This window comes from Myotis daubentonii, chromosome 15, assembly GCF_963259705.1.
Source record: "Myotis daubentonii chromosome 15, mMyoDau2.1, whole genome shotgun sequence".
NCBI lineage: Eukaryota > Metazoa > Chordata > Mammalia > Chiroptera > Vespertilionidae > Myotis > Myotis daubentonii.
Genome location: NC_081854.1, coordinates 46,247,379 through 46,262,901, shown reverse-complemented (window position 1 = coordinate 46,262,901; position 15,523 = coordinate 46,247,379). Strand labels below are relative to the sequence as shown.

The 15,523-nt window shown below is 44.4% G+C and overlaps 1 protein-coding gene across 2 annotated transcripts in view; it reads right to left on the bottom strand.

Moving 5' to 3' along the window:
* Positions 1–14,870, bottom strand: part of GFOD2 (Gfo/Idh/MocA-like oxidoreductase domain containing 2) — a 42,580-nt gene extending 27,710 nt beyond the window's left edge. Inside the window, exon 1 of one of the 2 annotated variants that reach the window (XM_059667744.1) lies at positions 14,676–14,870. The gene's annotated coding sequence lies outside the window, so the exon portion shown is untranslated. The remainder of the gene's footprint in view (positions 1–14,675) is intronic. The other variant, XM_059667743.1, reaches the window with a different exon arrangement.
* Between the last annotated feature and the right edge of the window lie 653 nt (positions 14,871–15,523).

The following is a 15,523-nucleotide window of genomic DNA, read 5'->3' as shown; positions in this document are numbered from 1 at the left end:
TTAGCACCGCCCTAGAGATCCAGCACAGAAGCCCTCCCACTGCAGACACAGCGGACTCTCATAGCCAGTTAGCCTGGAGGTCAAATCACCCCCGGTATTGCCGACATCAATCAAGGCTTAAAGGCAACAAGACTGCGCACAAAGACCACTAGGGGGTGTACCAAGAAAGCATAAAAAATGCGGAGACAAAGAAACTGGACAAAACTGTCAATGGAGGATATTGAGTTCAGAACCACACTTTTAAGGTCTCTTAAGAACTGTCTAGAAGCTGCCAATAAACTTAGTAAGGCCCTCGAAAAGACTGGTGAGACCGCCGATAAATGTAGTGAGATCCTCAAGAAATCTAATGAGACCCTCGATGTTGTGATAAAGAACCAACTAGAAATTAAGCATACACTGACTGAAATCAAGAATATTATACAGACACCCAACAGCAGACCAGAGGAGCGCAAGAATCAAGTCAAAGATTCGAAATGCGAAGAAGCAAAAAACACCCAACTGGAAAAGCAAAATGAAAAAAGAATCCGAAAATACGAAGATAGTGTAAGGAGCCTCTGGGACAGCTTCAAGCGCACCAACATCAGAATTATAGGGGTGCCAGAAGATGAGAGAGAGCAAGATATTGAAAACCTATTGGAAGAAATAATGACAGAAAACTTCCCCCACCTGGTGAAAGAAATAGACCTACAGGTCCAGGAAGCGCAGAGAACCCCAAACAAAAGGAATCCAAAGAGGACCACACCAAGACACATCATAATTAAAATGCCAAGAGCAAAAGATAAAGAGAGAATCTTAAAAGCAGCAAGAGAAAGAAACCCAGTTACCTACAAGGGAATACCCATACGACTGTCAGCTGATTTCTCAACAGAAACTTTGCAGGCCAGAAGGGAATGGCAAGAAATATTCAAAGTGATGAATACCAAGAACCTACAACCAAGATTACTTTATCCAGCAAAGCTATCATTCAGAACGGAAGGTCAGATAAAGAGCTTCACAGATAAGGAAAAGCTAAAGGAGTTCATCACCACCAAACCAGTATTATATGAAATGCTGAAAGGTATCCTTTAAGAAGAGGAAGAAGAAGAAAAAGGTAAAGATACAAATTATGAACAACAAATACGCATCTATCAACAAGTGAATCTAAGAATCAAGTGAATAAATAATCTGGTGATCATAATAGAATCAGGGACATAGAAAGGGAATGGACTGACTATTCTTGGGGGGGAAAGGGGTGTGGGAGATGCGGGAAGAGACTGGACAAAAATCGTGCACCTATGGATGAGGACAGTGGGTGGGGAGTGAGGGCGGAGGGTGGGGCGGGAGCTGGGAGGAGGGGAGTTATGGGGGGGGAAAAAAGAGGAACAAATGTAATAATCTGAACAATAAAGATTTAATTAAAAAAAATAAAAATAAAATAAACAAATAAAATAAACAAATAAATAAAAAAAGATTGACTGACAATCACAAAGTTTGAAGAGGATATGAAGCAAATGGAACTCTCATACACTGTTGGTAGAAGTGTAAAACAGTACAATCACTTTGGAAAACTGACATTTCCTTATGAAGTTAAACATCAACCCAATGACACAGCAACTCCACTCACAAAATGTTCATAGCATCCTTATTCATCATAGCCCCAAATTGGAAACAAACTGAAATGGTCATGAATAGGACATTGGATAAACAAATTATGGTATAGTCATACAACGGAATACAGTAAAGCAGTAAAAATAAGTGAACTATTAATACATGCAACACATGTGAATCTTAAAAAACATTACATTGAATGAAAGATAACAGACACCCCCCCTCCCCTCCAAAAAAAACAAACAAACACCCACACTATAGGATTCCATTTATTTGAAGTACAGGAACAGGCAAACCTTACTGATAATGACAGTAGTCAGAAGGTGGTAGTGGTAGTGGTTGAGTTGGGCAATGGGTGACTGACTGGAAAGGGGCACAAGGAAATATTCTATGTAATGGAAATGTTCTGTACCTTGTGTTGCACTGTGGTTATATGATGATTCAATTGTCATAACTCATCAAACTGAATACCTGAGGTCTGTGCATTTAATTGCATATAAATTATACCTTTTGTTGTGTCTAAAGGTACAGAACAACCTATTCACAGCTTACAGGTTCAGGTCCATAATCAAACTAAATGGATATGTGTGAATTGAAAGTCTCTTTCCTTTAAAACAAAAACCTTGTAAGCTTACTTTTGCGGTATCACCAGTATAGAGACAATGGCTGAAGCCAAGAGAATATATAAGTTTCCCGAGGAAGTAACTTCAAGCTAAGGCCCAATGATCTAGTCACTCTCAGCACTTGTCGAGAGTATCTGAAGATGGTACTTTTCCCTAGCCAACATCATACTGGGCAAGCTACTGAGCTGCAAATCCTCACCACTCATGAACAAGTCATACTAAGGAAGGGGGGGTTCAAAATGAGTTTTCCTACAGAACTGTAGGCAAGCAAAGTTCATGATGGCTATGCATGAGAAACTGTATTAACAGTTGTGGTTGCAGCTATACAGGCTGGGCACTGAGGCTAGGAACACCACAGGGTGGGAAGTCCTTGCTTGGTACCCACCCCCCACTATCAAGAACTGTACATTCTTAGGGCAGCCCCTCCTTCTTCTGAGGTGCCTCCGCAGACACTGCTATAGACTTCTGTCCTCTCGAACACATTCCTAAGAGCGAGTGTCAGGGGCCTGTTTGGGAATTAGATTTTTTCTGTGGGTAACCCCTCCCACCCAGTAATTGTTAAAATATACTAAAATAAAGCACTGTGGCGAGATGAGGTCATGACCCCAGTTATTAAGTGAGATGGGGGCCCTCAACCTAATTTTAAAACAGATTGTGACATTAGCTGTGTTTATTTTTTTAAAACTGGTTTTTATTGGTTTTAGAGAGAGGAAGGGAGAGGGATAAAGAGAAACATCGATTGACTGACCTGCACACCCTCTACTGGGGATCAAGCCCACAACACAGGCATGTGCTCTGACCAGGAATTGAACCATGACCTCCTGGCTCATAGGTCGACACGCAACACAGGCTAGGCATCATTAGCTGCATTTTATAGTCTGTGTTTCAGGTGCTTATGTATAAAATGACACCTGTAATTTATGCAGATTAATTCATTAATAAATACTTATTAAGTATCATCTATTATGGGCCAGGTCTAGGCAAAGCACAGGATACACTGGTGACCAAAACAGGTAGAGCTTCTGCCTTCACAGACTTTACAGTCCAGTAGGAGAGATAAGACAATCAAATCATCATTTAAACATGTCATTACAATTTGAGAAAAGTGTTATATTGAAAAAGAACAGGGTGGTATGAGAGCAGTCTGAAGGGTATGAATTAACTTATTTAAAGAAGTGTTAAATGATATATCTGTAACACACTTTAGGTTCCATATGAAAAAGTCACTATCCAAACTCAAAGACTGAATTATAATAAAAACACTGACATATGGGTAGTTCAGTAAAGAAATAAGCACAGCCCTAACCGGTTTGGCTCAGTGGATAGAGCGTCGGCCTGCGGACTCAAGGGTCCCAGGTTCGATTCTGGTCAAGGGTATGTACCTTGGTTGCAGACACATACCCAGTAGGGAGTGTGAAGGAGGCAGCTGATCGGTGTTTCTCTCTCATGGATGTTTCTAACTCTCTATCCCTCTCCCTTCCTCTCTGTAAAAAATCAATAAAATATATTAAAAACACACACAAACAAGCAAGCACAGCTGTCTAATGGCATTAAAAAGCCAGTATGTGATTGGCAGACAGTGCCTTCACCCAGAGCAGTGTTTAAGCCTCTACCCAACAGCATTTCTTCATATAAAATGGGTCCAAAGAAAGTAGGAGCAAAGTGATCAGAACTTCAATTACGCAACGATCTTATGATCTGTTTTCAGGCATCACAGCTGACAACCAAGGAGTACTGGTTTAAACACTCCAGCCCTCTGGATACTTCATCTCTCTTAGAATAAAAGCCAAGTTTCCTCCAATGACCTACAGGGCCCCACATAATCTGTCTGTACCCCCCTCCTCTTTCTGACCTTATATCCTCTTTCTCTTTCCCTCACGCACTCTGCTCCAGCCACAGTGGTTCACTGTTAATGTATCTCAAACGTACCAGGTACATTCCTGTCTCGGGGCCTTTGCACTTGCAGTTCTATTGTACAGATATCCATCCACTTGGCTTACTTGCTCCCCTGCTTCCTTCAGGGTTCAAGTGCTGTCTGACCAGAAGCCGGTCTATTTTCCTACTGTCGCCCCCTCCCACCTCTGCTAGAATGGATGCTCCTGCAGGACATGGAATTTTTTGTCTATTTTTTGTTCAGTGCTGTATCCCAAGTGCCTAGAACAAGGCCTGATATAGTAGGTGCTTAATATTTGCTGAAAAACTGTAAACTTTCAGAGCTTGTTCCTGCATAGTTAGCTAATCAATAAATCAAGACACATACTGAACTCATCAAAATTGCATATAATTCAGTAGTGTCTTGGAATACGTTCACAAATTTAATAGAAATTACTCATGTCACTAACCTAATTAGTTTGAGGCACAATTTGGTTTAATGGTTCAGGAAAGAAAACAAACACCATATGATAACAGAACAGCTCTGCCGGCCACTTGAGATTAGGAAAATGAGCTGCTGCTCTCAGCCTTAAGCTACAGTTTGGCCTGTCAAGAGGATCCTTCACTCAGAACTGCCTCTCCAACCACCACATGACAGGACTCATGCTTATCAGTTAGCTCAGCCCCCTTGTAGTCAAGTGTCCTCTCTCTTAACAAAGAAGCATACTGTACGTCAAGCCTTGCAGGACGGACCACAATGAACCAGCACTCAGGGGCTGTTAAGTCAAATGCCAACAGACAACCACGAAGGAAAGACATGTGGTTGTGATTTAAACCTAACCAGTTCTAAGGAAACACTGGCTGTAGAAAAACCTTTCTGACTCCATAGTCAGTCCATCGTTACATCCCAACAATTGTACATTGTAATGCCTTTTAAAAAAACACACGTTTTTATTTACTCCAGAGAGAGGGAGAGGGAAAGAGAGAAACATCCATGCGAGAGCAAAGCATCGATTGGCTGCCCCCTGTACACCCCCTACTGGGGATCAAGCCCACAACCCATGACCGGGAATCACACCGTGTCCTCCTGGTTCATGGGTTGACACTCAACCACTGAGGCACACCAGCCAGGCTGTAATACCTCTTGAATTCATCCACTGCTCTGGTTCCCCGAACAGATACCTGCAGTTATCCTGGTCCTAACCTTTTCATTCCCAGCCTCTAAGTGTCCCTAGGATAAATGCCAAATCTCCCCAGTTTGGGTTGGACCCTTCCTCACCTTTCCACCTTAGCGCTTTCGCCTTACACTGCACTCTACATGCTAGCAGCTACCAAATCCAATTCTTCAGTCCTGCTCAGAGATTTTGGTCCAAACTGTTTGCTCTGCCTGGAATAACACTCCTTCTTACTTCCTCAGACTAACTCCTTCTCAGGAGATCTGTTAGAGAGGCTGTGCCTACGCTGGGTTAAGTGATTCTGCTCACAGTTACCAAGCATCCTGGGCTCTGGCTTTCACAGTGCCCCTCATACTTCGTTGGGATCACCTATTTAGTTTCTGTCATGATGGCAGGACCTTGTCTATCCCAGGAGCCTGTTGGAGAAATAATCAGGAATGCCTTTCACGTGACCTTCAAATCAATCCTGTACCAAGAATTAATTAGGAAGGTGTGTCTAATTGTCCTCCAGCCCTCCTTTTAGCCCTCCAATATCTAGAATTGAGCCCATGTGGCAGATAGGCCACCAATGCCTGGATAGCAGACCTGGACCCAAAGAGGAAAGCCAACCACACCTCATCAACAGAGCCTGAGCAGGAGCTGGGGAAAGTATGCAGCCTGAGTTTTAAACTACATGTCCATAGCAGAGCAACTACCAGCAGTCCAGTTACAGTTCCCCACTAATCAACTTGTTCTTAGTCTGAAACAATAACATGAGGCTATTTTCAGACAGATGTGTTTCTTTACCAGCATTTATGTTCCCATTGAAAAAGAAAAGCCAAACTAAAGAAACAGGTATTGAGTTTACAAACTAATTATGATAAATGCTTTGGTCCCTTCTCTATGGAGGTTTAGTCTTCCTTTGACTTGTTTAAGTGCCTATACTGACTCAATGACATGGTCACAGACTGCTGCCTTCTCATTGACAGAAAACACACAAACAGGACAAAGGAAAGAAATGCTATTCCTTCAGCTCCACAAGCTGACATAGGGAACAAAGCTGTTAGGCAGCCACCAGGAAATCAGAGAGCATACCTAGCCCTGGCCAAAGATACCTCCCCCTTCTACCCTCCCCCGCCTTCATCCACACAGTGTCCCAGGAAAGATACTAATGAAAGGCCTAACGACCTGTCCAATGAGGCGTAACTACCCAATGTACAATAGGGTCAGCTAAATCAAGTCATAAAGGAGAAGTAAACTTAACACCCACAGAGGTAGCTGGATCACTATTAGGTCTAAAAGTTAACTTTAGCTGATGATGACAGTAGGAAAAAGTACTCATCTACCAGCTATAGTAATTCTTTTTTTTTTTTTTTTTTTTGATAGAGAGAGAGAAACATCAATTCACTATTCACTGTTCCACTTATTTATGTATTCATTGGTTGATTCTTGTATGTGCCCTGACCGGGAATCGAACCAGCAACCTTAGCATATCAGGATGACGCTCTAGTCAACTGAACTACCTGGCCAGGGGCTTACATATTAATTCTTTATTGTTTGAAAATCTGACAATAACCAGAAGATTATTTTTCTAAGATTGCTTTAAGAATGAGTTTCAGATTGACATTAACCTGAAAATTCCATCCTCAGCTCTACTCTCTCCCAGGGCAATTTAATCTAATTCTTCAACTTCACCATGACCTCCCTGTGAAGATAAAGATTCTTAACTTCCCATTTCCAGCCTTGACAACTTGCTCTGACTCTAATCCTATACTTTTAAGTGTCTACTGGAAATTCCACCCAAGTGACTTACCAACTTCTCCCAACCCAAATCTTTCCTGTCAAACATGAACCTCCTCCTGTGCTCCCCACCCCTTTTAATGACACAATATCCAGTCACCAGAGCCCCTTCCTCATTCATTCTCCAATATTTTTTAAATGTTTTATTTATAGATTTTTTTTTAAGAGGAAGGGAGAGGGAGAGAAAGAAACATCAATGATGAGAGAGAATCATTGATCGAATGCCTCCTGCATGCTCCACACTGGGGATCGAGCCCGCAACCAGGGCACATGGCCTGACCGGGAATTGAACCATGACCTCCTGGTTCATAGGTTGACACTCAACCACTGAGCCACGCCAGCTGGCCAGGCCTCCGATATTTTTAAGCACCACAATGAGTTAGGCATTATGCCAGGAGCTGAGCACATAGCAGTTATCAGACAGGTCAGGTTCCTGGAGGTTAGTTTCCATTTCTTGTTACACTCATAGCTGAATATCAAGGACTGATTTGATGCAGGAACATAATGAGAGTTCAAAGGTCATTCCCTGTGGCAGGTAAGTGGGAAAAAAACCCTCTGCCTTTGCCTTTAAGTCACTGAGGTAAAGCACACTAGGCCATGATGCCTGTGAAACAGCCAACCCTAGAGAGAGGTATATTACATACTTTGTCTTTACCTGTGGTCCCAAGAGGATGAGGTTTTAATTATAATAATAAACATTTTTCAATGTGCAAACTTAAGTTTTCTTAGTGTTTTCCACCTCCTATATGGAGACAAGTATTCTAGTCCAGTGAAAACTGCTATTTCTATGGCAGCAAGAGACACTTGAGAGAGTCACCTATCCGCCTACCTTCTTGATTTCGAGTATCGGACATTCTTAGGGCACCTCAGAGCATAGCAACTTTGACCAGCTTTCTCTAGCTCTGTGTTACATGGCCTCTGGTCACCAGGAAGGTTAAGTAGTTCTCCACTGACTTGAATGCCCAGTGTCTTCACAAATATCTCCTACTTGTATGCAGAAAACTGCTTACTAACTAGGCCATGACCATGCTCAACTATAATTTAACAATCTTCTGTTAAAAGTGAGATGTAAAATAAGCTAAGCTCAGGACAGTCTGCCACAGGAGCCCTTTTTTTCTTTTAGGTTAATGTGTAATGAAGAAGGCTGGTTATAAAATACAGGATGTATATGCCTACCTGAAAATAAACATTCATTTCAGTATTTTAGAATTTTCTAATTATTGTTTAAATGATGCACAATGTCTTATGTCACTATTGAGACTCTAAACTCTTTCAGAACCAAGATTGGGCTGTTATATGATATTAAGGAGAAAACAGGTCCCTGAAACGTAACACTTCAAGGTATCTTAGTAACATTCCTATAATGACTTAGAAATTACTAAAGGCACTTAAATGTCCTTTGTGCAACATTAATTTAGTATGCCAGCAATATTAAAAACTGACATAAGGCCCTGGCCAGCGTGGCTCAGTGGTTGAGAGTGTTGGCCTGCAGACCAGAGAGTTAAGGGTTCGATTCCCAGTCAAAGGTATGTACCTGGGTTGAGGTTGGATCTGGTGTGTGTGCAGGAGGCAACCAATCGATGTGTCTTTCTCACAATGATGTTTCTCTCTCTCCCCTTTTCCCTCTCCCTCCCTTCCAATCTCTCTAAAAAAATCAATGGAAAAAAATATCCTCAGGGTGAGGATTAAGAAACAAACAAACATAAAGAATTGAAGGAGAAACAAAGACAATACATTTATTTATTTATTTTAATATATTTTATTGATTTTTTAGAGAGGAAGGGAGAGGGATAGAGAGTTAGAAACATCGATGAGAGAGAAACATCAACCAGCTGCCTCCTGCACACTCCCTACTGGGGATGTGCCCACAACCAAGGTACATGCCCTTGACCGGAATCGAACCTGGGACCTTTCAGTCCGCAGGCGGACGCTCTATCCACTGAGCCAAACCGGTTAGGGCAAAGACAATACATTTAAAAGAATAACCAGGATCTGGGGAACTTGAATAAGCCCAGGACTGGGGAACTGAATGAAACAGCCATGTACTAGTAAGCACAATGATTTACTCTTGAAAACAACATTAGATAAGAAGTACTATGTTGAATCATTGCTCCAAGATTCAAGCTACATCTGTCCTCTTAGGCCCTGGCACAAGAATATGAATTCAAAAGGCTGAAAAGTAATAGGAGGTATGGCTGATCTCTCTACCATCCCACATCTCCAGGAAAATCAGAGGATGCCTGACACGACAAACACACCGTCTCACATACCACCCTCAGAGAGTCTCTTCAGAGATGAAAACTATTTCCTAGCGGGAACCGTCATCGGACTGCAGAACCACTAATCACATGGAACTTCCTATAATATGCTTTGGGACACTGTTGCTACAAGCACCCAAGAGACCATAAGGGTCAAAACTATCCATCAACAAGCACCAAAGAAATAATGGTTTTAGAAAGCAGCACAAGATCTGTAAGTCACCTTTCAATTATACATTCATTATCTAGGTAACCACATTACTGTTTGGTTCACTGACACCTTAGATAAGAAGAAATGTCAGTGCTGCCCAGACCCTGCCATTGTTACCCCCTTCCTCTCTGCTTAAAAAATATCTATATATTATAAAAACCCAGTGGTCCTAATGCCGTAAAGACCAAAGACCAGCGCGGGTGGGCGGGGCTGCACGATTTCCTGCGCTGGGCTTCTAGTATCTATAATAATAAAAGCACAACATGCTAATTAGACTGGACAGCTGAACGACCTTCTGGGCATCCTTCCAGATGAAGCCCGGGCTGTGAGGGCCAAGCCCCTTGCAGGAATTTCGTGCATCAGGCCTCTAGTACGTATATATTTATTGTTGTTTTAATCCTCACCCAAGAACATGCTTAGAGAGAGGAAGGGGAGGAGAGAGAAAAACTGATGGGCCACTCTCCCTCTCACAGTCCAGGACCCCTTGCTCCTTACTGCCTACCTGCTCGCTGCTCCTTACCCCTTACCACTCAGCTCACTGCTCCTTAGAGCTGCCGTGGAGGTAGGAGCGGCTCTTGCTACCGCCACTGTGCTTGCCAGCCGTGAGTCCAGCTTCTGGATGAGTGGCACTCCCCCCATGGGAGTGCACTGACCACCAGGAGGCAGCTCCTGCATTGAGCGCCTGCCCCCTGGTGGTCAGTGCGCATCATAGCAACTGGTAGTTCTGCTGTTCAGTTGATTAGCATATTAGCGTTTTATTATATAGGATTGTAAAAGTAAATAATAAAGACTTTGAGGTTATACAGTGATATGTCTCAAAGCCAAGTAGAAGTGCTTCTCATTCTATTTTGGGGTTATCTCCTCTCATGAAAAATTGAAGGCTGACAGTTTGAGAATAACACAGTTATCCCAGGCCAGAAAGGAAGACTGTGCTCAGTACTCAGTTCCCATTCCTCACAGCCTTCCTTCTTAGTCATTCTGAAGGACGAACAGAAACAGAAGAAGCTTTTGTAAACAACTTGGAGAGGTGTGGGGGAGAGTGAGCTATCCCCTTAGCATTCCTGGCTATTCTGGGTCCCAAAGAGTGCAGCATTTTTGTTATTGACCACCTAGAGAACTGACAGTACCTAGGACAAAAGCACTACTTGCTACACCCCTTCTAAGAGCAGGAACTAAAGAACAAGTATTTAAGATAGAGCTTGAGTGTCTTTAAGTAATGGAGGAATATTTATCTCTTTCTTCTGAATGTTTAATGCCTATTTTCTAAGTGTTCATTTCCATCATCATGAGGTGGAAATATTTACTCCATTTTCTTTGTCTCAGTTTAAAGAAGGAACACTTTATTGAGCTCATTCCTGACCTAATGGCTAATTCATAAGTGTTAGAGTATAAGGAAGTCTCACCGCTTTCGTGTTTTTCTCAGAATTGCTTAAACATCACTGGAAGCAAAAATGACAAAACTTCAACCTGTTCTACTCTGGTCATATCATGAGAAGGCAGGGTTCTGTGGAAAAGACAAGAATGCTGGGAAAAATATAAGGCAGCAGGAAAAAAGGAAGACCCAGTATGAGATGGACTGACTCCATAAAAGAAGCCATAGGCATGAGTCTACAGGAGCTGAGCAAGGCTGCTGAGGACAGAACACTGTGTACATCATTTATTCATAGGGTCACCAGGCATCGGAGCCAACGCAATGGCATGTAACATACACACTTAAAACGACTTTCTTGAGTCTAAGCCTATTTCAAGTATCTTTAATTCCCCACTTTTTAAAACACCCGACACCTAAATTTGCAAGTAATTTGGACTTTTAGATTCTCTTTTTTTTTTTTTTTTTTGGACTTTTAGATTCTCTTGAAGTGTTCTTTTTTTTGTTATTTCTCACTAGAGGATATTTTCCACTGATTTTTAGAGAGAGTGGAAGGGATGGGGGAGGGGGTGGAGAGGAGAAAGGGAGAGAGGGAGAGAGGGAGAGAGGGAGAGAGAGGGAGAGAGAAACATCGACGTGAGAGAGCCACATCAACTGGTTGCCTCCTGCATGCATCCCAACCGGGGTAGGGAACCTGCAGCCCAGGTACGTGTCCTTGACCCGAATTGAACCCGCAACCCTTTGGTTTGAAGGCTGATACTCTAACCACGGAATCACGCTGGCCGGGGCCTCTCTTGAAGTTTTCTAAATACAAAGCTGTTATTCTTATATGTAAGAAAAATAACGTCCCATTACCATACTTTATACACATTTTCAAAAAGAGCAAAATCTACAATTTTTTCCTAGATATTTTCCAATTCCAATGGTGGATTTGTTCTAGAATTAGATCTTCTACTATAAATATGCATGAGTTGACAGGCATCAGAAAGGCACTTCCAAGTTCTATTTCAGCAGTCGTCAACCTTTCGGACCTCACGGACCACCGGTTGGCGACCGCTGCTTTATTTGACTCCTAATCTTCTGAACACTGACGTCTATATTTTGACAACTTCTTACATCAGACGGCACTGCACTGCCATTTAATTTCTCCTCTTACTGTATAACTAGAAAATCAGTTCAGTGAAAGCAAACCCTGTTGGCATTACTGGTTTATCTGGTACCTTGGCCTATTAAGTACTGTTGATTACTTTATTACAGGCCAGATTTGATAACTTCCCTCAGCTGCCCCAGAAAGTAGAGTGGATGGTAAGTAATTATCTGTCCAAGGTTTCATTGCCACAGCAAACAAGAAACACCTTGAGAGTGTGTAAGTCCATCTTTCTCCTCTGAAAACAAGTGTCTTTCTGATTGTAGGAGCTCAAAAATATGCACACAAATCCATGAAGCACATTCATTACATGTAAGCAGTATCTTCTCAAACTGGTCATTCAAGCTAGTATTTGCACTTACATTCAAAGCATGCTCCCACAGCCCATCCAGCTCTGCTGATGGTAACTGCTTGCTCCCCCATCAACCTTACCTTGATTTTGGCTTACTTGTTTGTCTTCTATCTGGGCTAATGATAAATTAATGAGAATACAATAACTTTCATAAAACTTCTCTGACAGGATTTGGTTAACAGTGCCAATTTCCCCCACAGATTACATATCCTTCTGATCATACCCCATTATACCTCTTGAGGTATTTACACAAAATATTTCCACAGATGCAAGAAAAGTCAATAAAATGCATAGCCATGCAATACTGAATAACTATGGTATACACCTGAAATTAATATAATATAGTAAATTAACTATATTTTAAAAATATATTTTATTGATTTTTTTACAGAGAGGAAGGGAGAGAGATAGTTAGAAACATCGATGAGAGAGAAACACCGATCAGCTGCCTCCTACACATCTCCTACTGGGGATGTGCCCGCAACCCAGGTACATGCCCTTGACCGGAATCGAACCTGGGACCTTTCAGTCCGCAGGCCGACGCTCTATCCACTGAGCCAAACCGGTTTCGGCAATTTTAAATAAAATAAATTTACCACTGAATGTCCAGTTATGGTCTGGCATTGATTTGTGAACCTAAAGCATTCTTCTTAAAATATGACCTAACAACATTATCACACTTTCAATGTATCTCCACTCTGGGAGCAAGAAAAAAAACACACCAAAACTGCTACAAAGTTGAATATACACTGAAAATTAGTTTTATCAAGCTAGCAATAAATTGACTTTGATGATTAGAATCAGCGACCATCTTTTAAAAACGGCACACTTCTTCCCCCCATATTACAAACCTTTAAGTTTCTTTGGGGGGAGGGGGGATTTTTTTCACGGCTAATCCTACTACTAGTGGGTTCTAGTATTACTTTAGAAATCTTATCTCTGAATTTTCCTAGCGAATAAAAATAATTGATCAGACCCAGATCAATCATTCCACAGGAAAAGTAGTGCAACCAGGTGGTAAGAGAAAGTCTCTCACCACCGAATCTTGGTCCAGACAGGTAATCTAAACCCCTAGTCCAAAGGCAGTCACTCTTTCACATTTTCTGTAAAACGCATGGCCTTAAAACTCTGGTTTCCTGATGTAGCTTTTCAGAAGGAAATGAGCTTCCTTATCAGGAATGACTCTGGCTTCCCCAACTCTTACAGACAGCCATCTTCGCCAGCTCTCTTCAGATCACCCCACAGGTTCGAGGGTGGCTGCTCATTGAACCGCTGTCCCCTTCGGATGGAGGGTCACACACTACGGGGTCTCCTTCTGAGACCCCTGGGCCCAGAGGGTACTAAGGTCCTCTGGGGGGTGGCCGGGCCCTGGACCCGGACGCTCACAGGATACCCACTGTCCTCCTGTGTCTTGCCCTCAGCAGGACACTATGGGGACAAAGGACATAAACAGGATGGCCTATCACCTTACGTGGTGTCTCTCCAAGGCAGCTTTGGGCTCTTCTATCCCCGTCCCGCTCTTCCCATTCTGCAGTGGTTTGGGAGGTAAACTTCACAGGACCCTTCACTGAGGCTCATCTCCTGCCCGCTCTTCCTTCCTCCCCTTCCTGTGACGGCGCCTCCTCGCGGGGAATACCTCGCCCCCCTCTGTCTCCGCGGATCCACCGGCTTCCTCCCCGAGCTTCCAAGGGAGGCCGGGGCCCTCGAGACATGGCCAGGGGGCACTCGGGCTGGCAGAGCTCCGCGCACCTCCTGAGGCGTCTCTTCTCCCACCTGCCACCTACACTCTCTCTTTCCTTAGGCTTACACACTCTCACACACACACACACACACTCACACTCTCACACACACACACACTCACACACGCACACACCAGGGAAGTCCATCCCACTCAGAAAGGGGATGGATCAGCCACCTCACGAGCCCTTTGTCTGAGGCGTCCACCCCTCACATCCTCATCCACGAGGCGTCGGTCCGCGCACAGGTAGGTGGGTCCGCCTGCACGGGGCCCGGGGAAGCCCAGGTTTCCACGTCCAATCGAGGGATGGGTTCGGGCCGAGGTCCCTCCGGGAGCCCAAATTTCACAATTTTACGACCAGGTCCAATTTCTGAGGTGGGGAGGGCCAACTCCGGGCCATCCCCAAACTCCGCGCAACCCCCAAACCCCGCGCCAGTGCTCGCAGCTAGAACGGCCCCCGCTCCAGCCCCGACCTCGGACGCCGGGCGGCGGAACAGGCCGGCCGACGCCCGCTGGCAGCCGCGCCATGCCCTCCTCCATCCTCACCCGCGGGCCGCCTCTCACCTGGCACGCTGGCATGGCCCGGCCCGCTCCGCACCGGAGACCTTGGGTCCGGACGGTCTCCGCCGACACCAGCTCCCCGGGAGGGAGGCTGGCAGGGACTCACCGGCCCGGAGTCTAGCGCGCTGCTACCGGGAACGCACCGCCTGGTTTCTAAGGAACCGGGGGCTCTGGAAAGGGAGGGGGTGGGTCAGAGGGAGATCTGCGCATGCTCCCCGACGGGGGTGGAACCCCGCGGGGAGGAGCCGAGACGCGGTACTGCGCATGCTCGCTCGGTGTTGGCGAGGGGGTGGGGGGAGGCGGGGGGAAGGGGGCGGGCAGGTTAAATAGCTTGGCTGGAGGCCTTGGTCATTCATTTCCGGCGGTGAAGGGGCTGAGGGATATATTTCCCAGCCTGAGATTCTTTCTAGTTCGCCGCCCGCATCACGAGCTAGAAGGTTCTGGAAACTGGTGATTTTGGGTTGTTCAGGAATGAAGGAAGGTCTGCTATTGGATACGACCCATCTTTGCAGAACGGCAGTTCCCTCGAACGTCACGGCTTCCTCGATGTTCTTTGGTTACTCCTTAGATATTAGTATTCTTGGGACTGCGACCTCAGTCCCCCTGGTCTCTTTACTGGAGCATATGCGTGCCCCGCCCCTCGCCCCCACACCAAATAAATACCATTTTGTAATAAGACTCCTCCTGATTCATCAAACCCGCTAGGACAGTGAAACCTGTAAACCTGTGTCAAACAGGCTGTGTTGGAAATGTGGGATTAGGGGTTATTTCTGCATGGGAAGCCCCCACCCCTGCTCGTCTGACTCTCCTGGGGAGTCTGAACCCGGCTCAGTTGGACCTCTTTCCGGTGC